Below are 15850 nucleotides of genomic sequence, written 5' to 3' on the forward strand. Positions count from 1 at the left end.
AAGAACTACCAGGTTCAACATCTCGCAACATAAACCCAGACAACCTCCATCGCCAAAAAAAACCATACAACCATATGCCAAGGAGGTACGTAGTACTATGAATTCCATTTTTGCTCCATACCAATCGTTCTAAAAACTACTTACTACTTATAACGCGCCATTGAAAATCGGAACTCTTAACCCCGCTAAAAAACGATATTTTAAACGTGCCTACTCGATCTGTGGCAACTGGCGAGCCACCGCGCTCCAAGTCGTTCACCTGTGGTCCCGACCATCAACTCCTACGGATCAAATTATCACGCGAGCTGACTATTCCTACAAAGGTGCTCCACCACGTACGCGGTACCCGCGAATGCAGCAATCGTGCACCTAGGGTTTTAGGGTTTATTTGTTAACGTCGCCTTTACGTAACACTCATGTGTGCGAGACAGCGAGAGGCCGACTGCGTGCGTGCGCCTCTTCTCTTCGTATGTGTACTCCACCGTTTGTCTGGTGTCCAAAAAATTATAATAACTACTAGCAATGTGCCAATGCGTTGCCACACGATCAAAGTAGATTAATACATATTCACCGATTTGATAGCAAAAAAGTCTAGTTTTGAAATACGTATATCACTAAAAATATGTTATGTTTCACTCAAAATATATTCCTTTGGCGGTTTTGATGAGATAAGGGAGGAATGTTGTTGGTTTCAAGATTCGAGAAGTGGTATATGTATAATTTCTACTCTTACTAGCAAGATGCCCGTGCGTTGCACGGAACATCAAGATCTTGTGGGAGAAAAGGATGAACGAGGGAAGGCCTTATCTGCAAATGTGGTGAAGAGTGCGGGTAAATTGCCATATTTTCCTTCCTATCCGTCAGATATAAATCGGACGACCTACATTGCAGGATGGCAGGCCCACCATCATCACCAACTCTATTTTTTATCCCTACTCTTATAAAAAGCATTGTCGATGATGATCGTGTGCCTGCCATCCTGCAATATAGGCCGTCCGATCTATATCTGACGGATAGGAAGGAAACTATGGCAATTTTGCAAAAAGATACCCACACCCCTCTCCACATTTGCAAATAAGGCCTTCCCTCGTTCATCCTTTTCCCCCACAAGATAAACTACTCATACAAATGCATCTTGATGTTCCATGCAACGCATGGGCATCTTGCTAGTTGTTGCAAAAATCCCATGTGTGTGTGAGAGAGAGAGGGAGAGTGGAGGAGGACGGAGTGCATGTGTGACAAAGACACAAGGAGTTGTGTGCGATAGGTATCAGCTTAAAATGAGGCGATGGTGTGTGTGTGTGCACGATCGAGAGGGCATGTCTCAAGAAGGGAAGAAAAATCTACATAAATACAAGGAGCGGGAGAGAGACATGTATGCGATGGTGGAAGCACGAGTGTGCAGGTGTATAAACCTATCTAGAGGCTAGCTAGTCGATAAATATTTGTGAGAGAAATATGGGTCGGGGTGCGAAAGCGAGAGTTTTGTGTGTGTGAGAGAGAGACGGTAGTCGGGAAGGGGAGTGGAAGTAGGAGTTGTGTGTGTGTGTCTGTGAGAGAGAGAGGAGACGGTAGTCGGGGTTGTCTGATCGGTAAACAAATGAATAATGTCAGTCTGGGATGGAGACGAAAAGGAGACCGCAACAAATGTTGTGTCTACAGGAGAGAGAGAGAGAGAGAGAGAGAGAGAGAGTAATTTTAGTGGTATGAGTCATATGTAGAGACATATAGGGTGTGTGAGAGAATCCCATAGAGAGAAAGGCAAAGTGAAAGACGAGTGGAGACTGTGTGTGTGGCGGTGAAAAAGAAAGGTTAGGTACCGAGTGATACCAGAGAACAGTAGAGACGTGAGAGATAATGAAAACCGTGTAATGTATAATGATAGGGAGAGTGTGACACTTCTCAAGGGAGACGTCGAGAGACCATGTTTGCGAGGATAGGAGAAACATGAAGTGAGCGTGCGGGTGAGCTGGAGAAAAGAGAGTGATAGCTACCTGAAGGAGCATGCATGCGAGAGAGATGGGCGTGAAAGGAGTGAACAAAAAAGGGATTCAAATATTTGAATTCGAGATGATGATACATGTAATCGATACTTGAACCAAAATTGATCTATCAAACATGCATACTCATATGAATTCACGCACATCTATGTTATTTAATATGTAGATATTACTGATCCATACATTTTAGTAGAACATAATTTGGTTTAAAAAAATCGAATTCAACCTTAAGATTTCGAGAGCGTTGTATTTGTAAATCATATTATACATATAAAGGAGCAGAATTCTTTGTTGTGCTTTTGAAAGTATATATAAAAAAATGATGTATATAAAATGTAATTCCAATTAAAAATGGATCCCGCCCGAAAAGAAATAGAATACAAACGGGATTCGAATTGAGTTGGCACGGTAAACGTGCACTCTGCAAAATTTGAACGAAGCGGGGAAAGTCGCAGTAACCGCCCGAAACCAAAATCTGCGAGATGGAAATCACTACTGCCTATCCCTACCATGCAAAGCCTATCTGGTGGATTTCTATAGGTTTCGATAGGGGTAGGTTTGTAATTTCACCCAAACGTGACGTAACCGCCTCTCACCCGGATTCATACACGGTGGGCGCCAAAACACAGTGTGTCCTCGGCCGAAATCGACTCCCTCCCTGATTCATATTCATACACGGTGGGCGCCAAAAACAAACTCTCGTCAGCAAATATTTGGTGTATGCGAGATTACCGTCCTATCCCCAACAGACTAATGTTGCTGTGATGTAGTAGAAATTTGAAACGGGGGCTAAGTTTGTAAATTTCCTCGCATTTGAGACAAGCGCGCCCTAAATACATGGTTCCCCCCTTCCTCTCTACCTCCCTTTTCCCCATTCGAACTCCGTGGGCGCCAAAACACCCTCTCCACCCCACCCTCCTCCGTCCGCCGCCGTCCGCCACCCCATCCACCGCCGTCCTCCTCCACCATGCCAGAGCTGATACCCCGTGGCCGCCGTCCATTACAAGAGATCGACCTCTCTCATCCACGGCTTCGGACCGGGATCCTTGCATCCCGTCCTCTCGCTTCATCCCCGCCGTCGTCCACCTTGCCGGCGCCGCTCCTATGATCGTCTCGTCCACCACGCCCTGCCGCCACCGTCTACCCTCCTAGTGTTGGGTAACGTAGTAATTTCAAAAAAATTCCTACGCACACGCAAGATCATGGTGATGCATAGCAACGAGAGGGGAGAGTGTTGTCCACGTACCCTCGTAGACCGACAGCGGAAGCGTTATCACAACGCGGTTGATGTAGTCATACGTCTTCACGATCCGACCGATCAAGTACCGAACGTACGGCACCTCCGAGTTCTACACACGTTCAGCTCGATGACGTCCCTCGAACTCCGATCCAGCCGAGTGTTGAGGGAGAGTTTCGTCAGCACGACGGTGTGGTGACGATGATGATGTTCCACCGACGCAGGGCTTCGCCTAAGCTCTGCAACGGTATTATCGAGGTGTAATTTGGTGGAGGGAGGCACCGCACATGGCTAAGAGATCTCAAGGATCAATTGTTGTGTCTCTGGGGTGCCCCCCTGCCCCCGTATATAAAGGAGCAAGGGAGGAGGAGGCCGGCCCTAGGAGGGGGCGCACCAAGTGTGGAGTTCTACTAGGACTCCCTAGTCCTAGTAGGATTCCACTTCCCATCTGGAATAGGAAAAGAGGAAGGGAAAAAGAGAAGGAAGGAAGGGGGCGCCCCCTTTCCCTAGTCCAATTCGGACCAGACCAAGGGGAGGGGTGCGGCCACCCTTGAGGCCCTTTTTCTTCTTTCCCGTATGGCCCAATAAGGCCCAATACGTATTCCCGTAACTCTCCGGTACTCCGAAAAATACCCGAATCACTCGGAACCTTTCCGAAGTCCGAATATAGTCGTCCAATATATCGATCTTTACGTCTCGGCCATTTCGAGACTCCTCGTCATGTCCCCGATCTCATTCGGCACTCCGAACTCCTTCGGTACATCAAAAGTCAATAAAACTGTCATCGTAACGTTAAGCGTGCGGACCCTACGGGTTCGACAACTATGTAGACATGACCGAGACACGTCTCCGGTCAATAACCAATAGCGGGACCTGGATGCCCATATTGGCTCCCACATATTCTACGGAGATCTTTATCGGTCAGACCGCATAACAACATACGTTGTTCCCTTTGTCACCGGTATGTTACTTGCCCGAGATTTGATCGTCGGTATCTCGATACCTAGTTCAATCTCGTTACCGGCAAGTCTCTTTACTCGTTCTGTAACACATCATCCCGCAACTAACTTATTAGTCACAATGCTTGCAAGGCTTATAGTGATGTGCATTACCGAGTGGGCCCAGAGATACCTCTCCGACAATCGGAGCGACAAATCCTAATCTCGAAATACGCCAACCCAACAAGTACCTTTGGAGACACCTGTAGAGCACCTTTATAATCACCCATTTACGTTGTAACGTTTGGTAGCACACAAAGTGTTCCTCCGGTAAACGGGAGTTGCATAATCTCATAGTCATAGGAACATGTATAAGTCATGAAGAAAGCAATAACAACATACTAAACGATCGGGTGCTAAGCTAACGGAATGGGTCAAGTCAATCACGTCCTTCTCCTAATGAGGTGATCCCGTTAATCAAATGACAACTCATGTCTATGGCTAGGAAACATAACCATCTTTGATTAACGAGCTAGTCAAGTAGAGGCATACTAGTGACACTCTGTTTGTCTATGTATTCACACATGTATTATGTTTCCGGTTAATACAATTCTAGCATGAATAATAAACATTTATCATGATATAAGGAAATAAATAATAACTTTATTATTGCCTCTAGGGCATATTTCCTTCAGACTCCCACTTGCACTAGAGTCAATAATCTAGTTCACATCGCCATGTGATTTAACATGAATAGTTCACATCACCATGTGATTAACACCCATAGTTCACATCGTTATGTGACCATCACCCAAAAGGTTTACTAGAGTCAGTAATCTAGTTCACATCACTATGTGATTAACACCCAAAGAGTACTAAGGTGTGATCATGTTTTGCTTGTGAGATAATTTTAGTCAACGGGTCTGTCACATTCAGATCCGTAAGTATTTTGCAAATTTCTATGTCTACAATGCTCTGCATGGAGCTATTCTAGCTAATTGCTCCCACTTTCAATATGTATCTAGACCGAGACTTAGAGTCATCTAGATTAGTGTCAAAACTTGCATCGACGTAACCTTTTACGACGAGCCTTTTGTCACTTCCATAATCGAGAAACATATCCTTATTCCAGTAAGGATAATTTTGACCGCTGTCCAGTGATCTACTCCTAGATCACTATTGTACTCCCTTGCCAAAATCAGTGTAGGGTATACAATAGATCTGGTACACAGCATGGCATACTTTATAGAACCTATGGCCGAGGCATAGGGAATGACTTTCATTCTTTTTCTATCTTCTGCCGTGGTCGGGTTTTGAGTCTTACTCAATTTCACACCTTGTAACACAGGCAAGAAACTCTTTCTTTGACTGTTCTATTTTGAACCACTTCAAAATCTTGTTAAGGTATGTACTCATTGAAAAAAACTTATCAAGCGTCTTGATCTATCTCTATAGATCTTGATGCTCAATATGTAAGCAGCTTCACCGAGGTCTATCTTTGAAAAACTCCTTTCAAACACTCCTTTATGCTTTGCAGAATAATTCTACATTATTTCTGATTAACAATATGTCATTCACATATACCTATCAGAGATGTTGTAGTGCTCCCACTCACTTTCTTGTAAATACAGGCTTCACCGCAAGTCTGTATAACACTATATCCTTTGATCAACTTATCAAAGTGTATATTCCAACTCCGAGATGCTTGCACCAGTCCATAGATGGATCGCTGGAGCTTGCATATTTTGTTAGCACTTTTAGGATTGACAAAACCTTCTGGTTGCATCATATGCAACTCTTCTTTAATAAATCCATTAAGGAATGTAGTTTTGTTTATCCATTTGCCAGATTTCATAAAATGCGGCAATTACTAACATGATTCAGACAGAGTTTAGCATAGATACGAGTGAGAAACTCTCATCGTAGTCAACATCTTGAACTTGTCGAAAACCTTTTTGCGACAATTCTAGCTTTGTAGATAGTGACACTACTATCAGCATCCGTCTTCCTCTTGAAGATCCATTTAATCTCAATGGCTCGCCGATCATTGGGCAAGTCAATCAAAGTCCATACTTTGTTCTTCATACATGGATCTCATCTCAGATTTCATGGCTTCAAGCCATTTTGCGGAATCTGGGCTCACCATCACTTCTTCATAGTTCGTAGGTTGGTCATGGTCTAGTAACATAACCTCCAGAACAGGATTACCGTACCACTCTGGTGCGGATCTTACTCTAGTTTACCTACGAGGTTTGGTAGTAACTTGATCTGAAGTTACATGATCATCATCATTAACTTCCTCACTAATTGGTGTAGAAGTCACAGGAACAGATTTCTGTGATCCAATAAGGGAGCAGGTACAGTTACCTCATCAAGTTCTACTTTCCTCCCACTCACATCTTTCGAGAGAAACTCCTTCTCTAGAAAGGATCCATACTTAGCAACGAATGTCTTGCCTTCGGATCTGTGATAGAAGGTGTACCCAACTGTCTCCTTTGGGTATCCTATGAAGACACATTTCTCCGATTTGGGTTTGAGCTTATCAGGATGAAACTTTTTCACATAAGCATGGCAACCCCAAAATTTTAAGAAACGACAACTTTGGTTTCTTGCCAAACCACAGTTCATAAGGCGTCGTCTCAACGGATTTTGATGGTGCCCTATTTAACGTGAATGCAGCTGTCTCTAATGCATAACCCCCAAACCGATTAGTGGTAAATTGGTAAGAGACATCATAGATTGCACTGTATCCAATAAAGTACGGTTATGACGTTCGGACACACCATTATGCTGTGGTGTTCCGGGTGGAATGAATTTGTGAAACTATTCCACATTGTTTTAACTGAAGGCCAAACTCGTAACTTAAATACTCTTCTCCACGATCAGATCGTAGAAACTTTATTTTCTTGTTACGATGATTTTCTGCTTCACTCTGAAATTATATGAACTTTTCAAATGTTTCAGACTCTTGTTTCATTAACTAGATATACCCATATCTGCTCAAATCATCTGTGAAGGTCAGAAAATAATGATACCTGCTACGAGTCTCAATATTCATCGGACCACATACATCTGTATGTATGATTTCCAACAAATCTGTTGCTCTCTCCATAGTTCCGGAGAACGGCGTTTTAGTCATCTTGCCCATGAGGCACGGTTCGCAAGCATCAAGTGATTCATAATCAAGTGATTCCAAAATCCCATCAGTATGGAGTTTCTTCATGCGCTTTACACCAATATGACCTAAACGGCAGTGCCACAAATAAGTTGCACTATCATTATTAACTTTGCATTTTTTGGCTTCAATATTATGAATATGTGTATCACTACGATCGAGATCCAACAAACCATTTTCGTTGGTGTGTATGACCATAGAAGGTTTTATTCATGTAAACAGAACAACAATTGTTCTCTAATTTAAATGAATAACCGTATTGCAATAAACATGATCAAATCATATTCATGCTCAACGCAAACACCAAATAACACTTATTTAGTTTCAACACTAATCCCAAAAGTACAGGGAGTGTGCGATGATGATCATATCAATCTTGGAACTACTTCCAACACACATCGTCACCTCGCCTTTTACTAGTCTCTGTTTATTCTGCAACTCCCGTTTTCGAGTTACTACTCTTTAGCAACTGAACCAGTATCAATTACCGAGGGGTTGCTATAAACACTAGTAAAGTACACATCAATAATCTGTATATCAAATATACCTTTGTTCACTTTGCCATCCTTCTTATCCACCAAATAGTTGGGGTAGTTCCGCTTCTAGTGACCAGTCCCTTTGCAGTAGAAGCACTTAATCTCAGGCTTAGGTACAGACTTGGGCTTCTTCACTTGAGTAGCAACTTGCTTGCCGTTCTTTTTGAAGTTCCCCTTCTATCCCTTTGCCCTTTTCTTGAAACTAGTGGTCTCGTCAACCATCAACACTTGAAGTGGTCTTGTCAACCATCAACACTTGATGTTTTTCTTGATTTCTACCTTCGTCGATTTCGGCATCACGAAGAGCTCGGGAATTACTTTCGTCATCCCTTGCATACTATAGTTCATCACGAAGTTCTACTAACTTGGTGATGGTGACTAGAGAATTCTGTCAATCACTATTTTATCTGGAAGATTAACTCCCACTTGATTCAAGCGATTGTAGTACCCAGACAATCTGAGCACATGCTCACTAGTTGAGCAATTCTCCTCCATCTTTTAGCTATAGAACTTGTTGGAGACTTCATATCTCTCAACTCGGGTATTTGCTTGAAATATTAACTTCAACTCCTGGAACATCTTATATGGTCCATGACGTTCAAAACGTCTTTGAAGTCCCGATTCTAAGCCGTTAAGCATGGTGCACTAAACTATCAAGTAGTCATCATATTGAGCTAGCCAAACGTTCATAACGTCTGCATCTGCTCCTGCAATAGGTCTGTCACCTAGCGGTGCATCAAAGACATAATTTTTTCTGGGCAGCAATGAGGATAATCCTCAGATCACGGATCCAATCCGCATCATTGCTACTAACATCTTTCAACATAATTTTTCTCTAGGAATATATCAAAAATAAACAGGGAAGCAACAACGCGAGCTATTGATCTACAACATAATTTGCAAAATACTATCAGGACTAAGTTCATGATAAATTTAAGTTCAATTAATCATATTACTTAAGAACTCCCACTTAGATAGACATCCCTCTAATCATCTAAGTGATTACGTGATTCAAAGCAACTAAACCATGTCCGATTAACACGTGAGATGGAGTAGTTTCAATGGTGAACATCACTATGTTGATCATATCTACTATATGATTCACGCTCGACCTTTCGGTCTCTGTGTTCCGAGGCCATATCTGTATATGCTAGGCTCGTCAAGTTTAACCTGAGTATTCCGCGTGTGCAACTGTTTTGCACCCGTTGTATTTGAACGTAGAGCCTATCACACCCGATTAACACGTGGTGTCTCAGCACGAAGAACTTTTGCAACGGTGCATACTCAGGGAGAACACTTTTATCTTGAAATTTTAGTGAGAGATCATCTTATAATGCTACCGTCAATCAAAGCAAGATAAGATGCATAAAGGATTAACATCACATGCAATCAATATAAGTGATATGATATGGCCATCATCATCTTGTGCTTGTGATCTCCATCTCCGAAGCACCGTGCTCGTGATCTCCATCTCCGAAGCACCGTCATGATTACCATCATCACCGGCACGACACCTTGATCTCCATCGTAGTATCGTTGTCGTCTCGCCAACTTATTTCTTTTACGACTATCGCTACCGCTTAGTGATAAAGTAAAACTATTACATGGCGATAGCATCTCATACAATAAAGCAACAACCATATGGCTCCTGCCAGTTGCCGATAACTCGGTTACAAAACATGATCATCTCATACAACACATTATATCACATCATGTCTTGACCATATCACATCACAACATGCCCTGCAAAAACAAGTTAGACGTCCTCTACTTTGTTGTTGCAAGTTTTACGTGGCTACTACGGGCTTAGCAAGAACCGTTCTTACCTACGCATCAAAACCACAACGATAGTTTGTCAAGTTGGTGCTGTTTTAACCTTCGCAAGGACCGGGCGTAGCCACACTCGGTTCAACTAAAGTGAGAGAGACAGACACCCGCCAGTCACCTTTAAGCAACGAGTGCTCCGAACGGTGAAACCAGTCTCGTGTAAGCGTACGCGTAATGTCGGTCCGGGCCGCTTCATCTCACAATACCGCTGAACCAAAGTATGACATGCTGGTAAGCAGTATGACTTATATCGCCCACAACTCACTTGTGTTCTACTCGTGCATACCATCAATGCATAAAACCAGGCTCGGATGCCACTGTTGGGGAAGTAGTAATTTCAAAAAAATTCCTACGCACACGCAAGATCATGGTGATGCATAGCAACGAGAGGGGAGAGTGTTGTCCACGTACCCTCGTAGACCGACAGCGGAAGCGTTATCACAACGCGGTTGATGTAGTCGTATGTCTTCACGATCCGACCGATCAAGTACCGAACGCACGGCACCTCCGAGTTCTACACACGTTCAGCTCGATGACGTCCCTCGAACTCCGATCCAGCCGAGTGTTGAGGGAGAGTTTCGTCAGCACGACGGCGTGGTGACGATGATGATGTTCCACCGACGCAGGGCTTCGCCTAAGCTCCACAACGGTATTATCGAGGTGTAATATGGTGGAGGGGGGCACCGCACACGGCTAAGAGATCTCAAGGATCAATTGTTGTGTCTCTGGGGTGCCCCCTGCCCCCGTATATAAAGGAGTAAGGGAGGAGGAGGCCGGCCCTAGGAGGGGGCGCACCAAGTGTGGAGTCCTACTAGGACTCCCTAGTCCTAGTAGGATTCCACCTCCCATATGGAATAGGAAAAGAGGAAGGGAAAAAGAGAAGGAAGGAAGGGGGCGCCCCCCTTCCCTAGTCCAATTCGGACCAGACCAAGGGGAGGGGTGCGGCCACCCTTGAGGCCCTTTTTCTTCTTCCCCGTATGGCCCAATAAGGCCCAATACGTATTCCCGTAACTCTCCGGTACTCCGAAAAATACCCGAATCACTCGGAACCTTTCCGAAGTCCGAATATAGTCGTCCAATATATCGATCTTTACGTCTCGACCATTTCGAGACTCCTCGTCATGTCCCCGATCTCATCCGGGACTCCGAACTCCTTCGGTACATCAAAACTCAATAAAACTGTCATCGTAACGTTAAGCGTGCGGACCCTACGGGTTCGAGAACTATGTAGACATGACCGAGACACGTCTCCGGTCAATAACCAATAGCGGGACCTGGATGCCCATATTGGCTCCAACATATTCTACGAAGATCTTTATCGGTCAGACCGCATAACATACGTTGTTCCCTTTGTCATTGGTATGTTACTTGCCCGAGATTCGATCGTCGGTATCTCGATACCTAGTTCAATCTCGTTACCGGCAAGTCTCTTTACTCGTTCCGTAACACATCATCCCGCAACTAACTTATTAGTCACAATGCTTGCAAGGCTTATAGTGATGTGCATTACCGAGTGGGCCCAGAGATACCTCTCCGACAATCGGAGTGACAAATCCTAATCTCGAAATACGCCAACCCAACAAGTACCTTTGGAGACACCTGTAGAGCACCTTTATAATCACCCATTTATGTTGTGACGTTTGGTAGCACACAAAGTGTTCCTCCGGTAAACGGGAGTTGCATAATCTCATAGTCAGAGGAACATGTATAAGTCATGAAGAAAGCAATAGCAACATACTAAACGATCGGGTGCTAAGCTAACGGAATGGGTCAAGTCAATCACGTCATTCTCCTAATGAGGTGATCTCGTTAATCAAATGACAACTTATGTCTATGGCTAGGAAACATAACCATCTTTGATTAACGAGCTAGTCAAGTAGAGGCATACTAGTGACACTCTGTTTGTCTATGTATTCACACATGTATTATGTTTCCGGTTAATACAATTCTAGCATGAATAATAAACATTTATCATGATATAAGGAAATAAATAATAACTTTATTATTGCCTCTAGGGCATATTTCCTTCACTTGCCCATGAGGCATGGTTCGCAAGCATCAAGTGATTCCAAAAGCCCATCAGCATGGAGTTTCTTCATGCGCTTTACACCAATATGACCTAAATGGCAGTGCCACAAATAAGTTGCACTATCATTATTAACTTTTCATCTTTTGGCTTCAATATAATGAATGTGTGTATCACTACGATCGAGATTCAATAAACCATTTACATTGAGTGTATGACCATAGAAGGCTTTATTCATGTAAATACAACAACAATTATTCTTTGACTTAAATGAATAATCATATTGCAATAAACATGATCCAATCATATTCATGCTCAACGCAAACACCAAATAACATTTATTTTAGGTTCAACACTAATCCCGAAGGTAAAAATGGAGTGTGCGATGGTGATCTTATCAACCTTGGAATCATTTCCAATACACATTGTCACCTCGTCCTTAACTAGTCTCTGTTTATTTTGCAACTCCCGTTTCGAGTTACTACTCTTAGCAACTGAAACAGTATCAAATACCGAGGGGTATCTATAAACACTAGTAAAGTACACATCAATAACATGTATATCAAATATACCTTTGTTCACTTTGCCATCCTTCTTATCCGCCAAGTATCTAGGGCATTTCCAATTCTAGTGACAATTTCCTTTTGCAGTAGAAGCACTCAATTTCAGGCTTGGGTCTAGCTTTGGGCTTCTTCATGGGAGTGGCAACTTGCTTGCCATTCTTCTTGAAGTTCCCTTTCTTTCCCTTGCCCTTTTACTTGAAACTAGTGGTCTTGTCAACCATCAACGTCATCCCTTGCATATTATAGTTCATCACGAAGTTCCAGTAACTTGGTGATAGTGACTAGAGAACTCTGTCAATCACTATTTTATCTGGAAGATTAACTCCCACTTGATTCAAGCTATTGTAGTACTCAGACAATCTGAGCACATGCTCACTGGTTGAGCGATTCTCCTCCATCTTGTAGGCAAAGTACTTGTCAGAGGTCTCATACCTCTCGACTCGGGCATGAGTCTGAAATACCAATTTCAGCTCTTAGAACATCTTATATGCTCCGTGGCGTTCAAAACGTTTTTGAAGTCCCGGTTCTAAGCTGTAAAGCATGGCGCACTAAACTATCAAGTAGTTATCATACCGAGCTTGCCAAACGTTCATAACATTTGTTATCTACTCCTGCAATAGGTCCGTCACCTAGCGGTGCATCAAGGACATAATTCTTTTGTGCAGCAATGAGGATAATCCTCAGATCACGGACCTAGTCCGCATCATTGCTACTATCATCTTTCAACATAGTTTTTCTCTAGGAACATATCAAAAAATAAACGGGGACCTACATCGCAAGCTATTGATCTACAACATAGATATGCAAAAACTATCAGGACTAAGTTCATGATAAATTAAGTTCAATTAATCATATTACTTAAGAACTCCCACTTAGATAGACATTCCTCTAATCATCTAAGTGATCACGTGATCCATGTCAACTAAACCATGTCCAATCATCACGTGAGATGGAGTAGTTTTCAATGGTGAACATCACTATGTTGATCATATCTACTATATGATTCATGCTCGACCTTTCGGTCTCAGTGTTCCGAGGCCATATCTACATATGCTAGGCTCGTCAAGTTTAACCCGAGTATTCTGCGTGTGCAAAACTGGCTTGCACCCGTTGTATGTGAACGTAGAGCTTATCACACCCGATCATCACGTGGTGTCTCGGCATGACGAACTGTCGCAACGGTGCATACTCAGGAAGAACACTTATACCTTGAAATTTAGTGAGAGATCATCTTATAATGCTACCGCCGTACTAAGCAAAATAAGATGCATAAAGGATAAACATCACATGCAATCAATATAAGTGATATGATATGGCCATCATCATCTTGTGCCTTTGATCTCCATCTCCAAAGCACCGTCATGATCACCATCGTCATCGGCTTGACACCGTGATCTCCATCGAAGCATCATTGTCGTCTCGCCAACTATTGCTTCTATAACTATCGCTATCGCTTAGTGATAAAGTAAAGCGATTACATGGCGATTGCATTTCATACAATAAAGCAACAACCATATGGCTCCTGCCAGTTGCCGATAACTATTACAAAACATGATCATCTCATACAACAATTTATATATCATCACGTCTTGACCATATCACATCACAGCAAGCCCTGCAAAAATAAGTTAGACGTCCTCTACTTTGTTGTTGCAAGTTTTACGTGGCTGCTACGAGCTTAGCAAGAACCGTTCTTACCTACGCATCAAAACCACAATGATTTTTCGTCAAGTTTGCTGTTTTAACCTTCAACAAGGACCGGGCGTAGTCACACTCGATTCAACTAAACTTCGAGAAACAGACACCCACTAGCCACCTGTGTGCGAAGCACGGCGGTAGAACCACTCTCATGAACGCGGTTATGTAATGTCGGTCTAGGCCGCTTCATCCAACAATACCGCCGAATCAAAGTATGACATGCTGGTAAGCAGTATGACTATTATCCCCCACAACTCTTTGTGTTCTACTCGTGCATATCACATCTACGCATAAACCTGGCTCTGATACCACTGTTGGGGAACGCAGTAATTTCAAAATTTTCCTACGCACACGCAAGATCCATCTAGGTGAAGCATAGCAACGAGAGGGGAGAGTGTTGTCTACGTACCCTCATAGAACGAAAGCGGAAGCGTTATGACAACGCGGTTGATGTAGTCATACGTCTTCACGATCCGGCCGATCCTAGTACCGAAAGTACGGCACCTCCGCGATCTGCACACGTTCAGCTCGATGACGTCCCACGAACTCTCGATCTAGCTGAGTGTCGAGGGAGAGCTTCGTCAGCACAACGGCGTGATGACGGTGATGATGAAGCTACCGGCGCAGGGCTTCGCCTAAGCACTGCAACGATATGACCAAGGTGGATTATGGTGGAGGGGGGCACCGCACACGGCTAAGACAATGTCTGTTGTGCCTTTGGGGTGCCCCCTGGCCACGTATATAAAGGAGGGGAGGGAAGAGGTGGCCGGCCCATGGGGTGCGCGCCAGGTGTGGGGAATCCTACTTGGACTGGGGAGTCCAAGTAGGATTCCCCTCCTCTTTCCTATTCGGAGTAGGAGAGAAGGAAAGAGAGGGAGAGGGAGAAGGAAAGGGGGGCCGCACCCCCACCCCTTGTCCAATTCGGTTTGGGCAGGGGGAGGCGCGCGCCACCTCTTGGCCCTTCTCCCCTCTCTCCACTAAAGCCCAATAAGGCACATTACTTCTCCCGGCGAATTCCCGTAACTCTCCGGTACTCCGAAAAATACCCGAATCACTCGGAACCTTTCCGATGTCCGAATATAGCCTTCCAATATATCGATCTTTACGTCTCGACCATTTCGAGACTCCTCGTCATGTCCGTGATCTCATCCAGGACTCTGAACAACCTTCGGTACATCAAATCACATAACTCATAATACAAATCGTCATTGAACATTAAGCGTGCGGACCCTACGGGTTCGAGAACTATGTAGACATGACCGAGACACATCTCCAGTCAATAACCAATAGCGGAATCTGGATGCTCATATTGGCTCCTACATATTCTACGAAGATCTTTATCGGTCAAACCGCATAACAACATACATTGTTCCCTTTGTCATCGCTATGTTACTTACCCGAGATCCGATCGTCGGTATCCTCATACCTAGTTCAATCTCGTTACCGGCAAGTCTCTTTACTCGTTCCGTAATGCATCATCCCGCAACTAACTCATTAGTCACATTGCTTGCAAGGCTTATAGTGATGTGCATTACCGAGAGGGCCCAGAGATACCTCTCCGATACACGGAGTGACAGATCCTAATCTCGATCTATGCCAACTCAACAAACACCATTGGAGACACCTGTAGAGAATCTTTATAATCACCCAGTTACGTTGTGATGTTTGATAGCACACAAGGTGTTCCTCCGGTATTCGGGAGTTGCATAATCTCATAGTTAGAGGAACATGTATAAGTCATGATGAAAGCATTAGCAATAAAACTATACGATCATTATGCTAAGCTAACGGATGGGTCTTATCCATCACATCATTCTCTAATGATGTGATCCCGTTCATCAAATGACAAC

Source organism: Aegilops tauschii, chromosome 5 (genome assembly GCF_002575655.3).
Source record: "Aegilops tauschii subsp. strangulata cultivar AL8/78 chromosome 5, Aet v6.0, whole genome shotgun sequence".
Lineage (NCBI taxonomy): Eukaryota > Viridiplantae > Streptophyta > Magnoliopsida > Poales > Poaceae > Aegilops > Aegilops tauschii.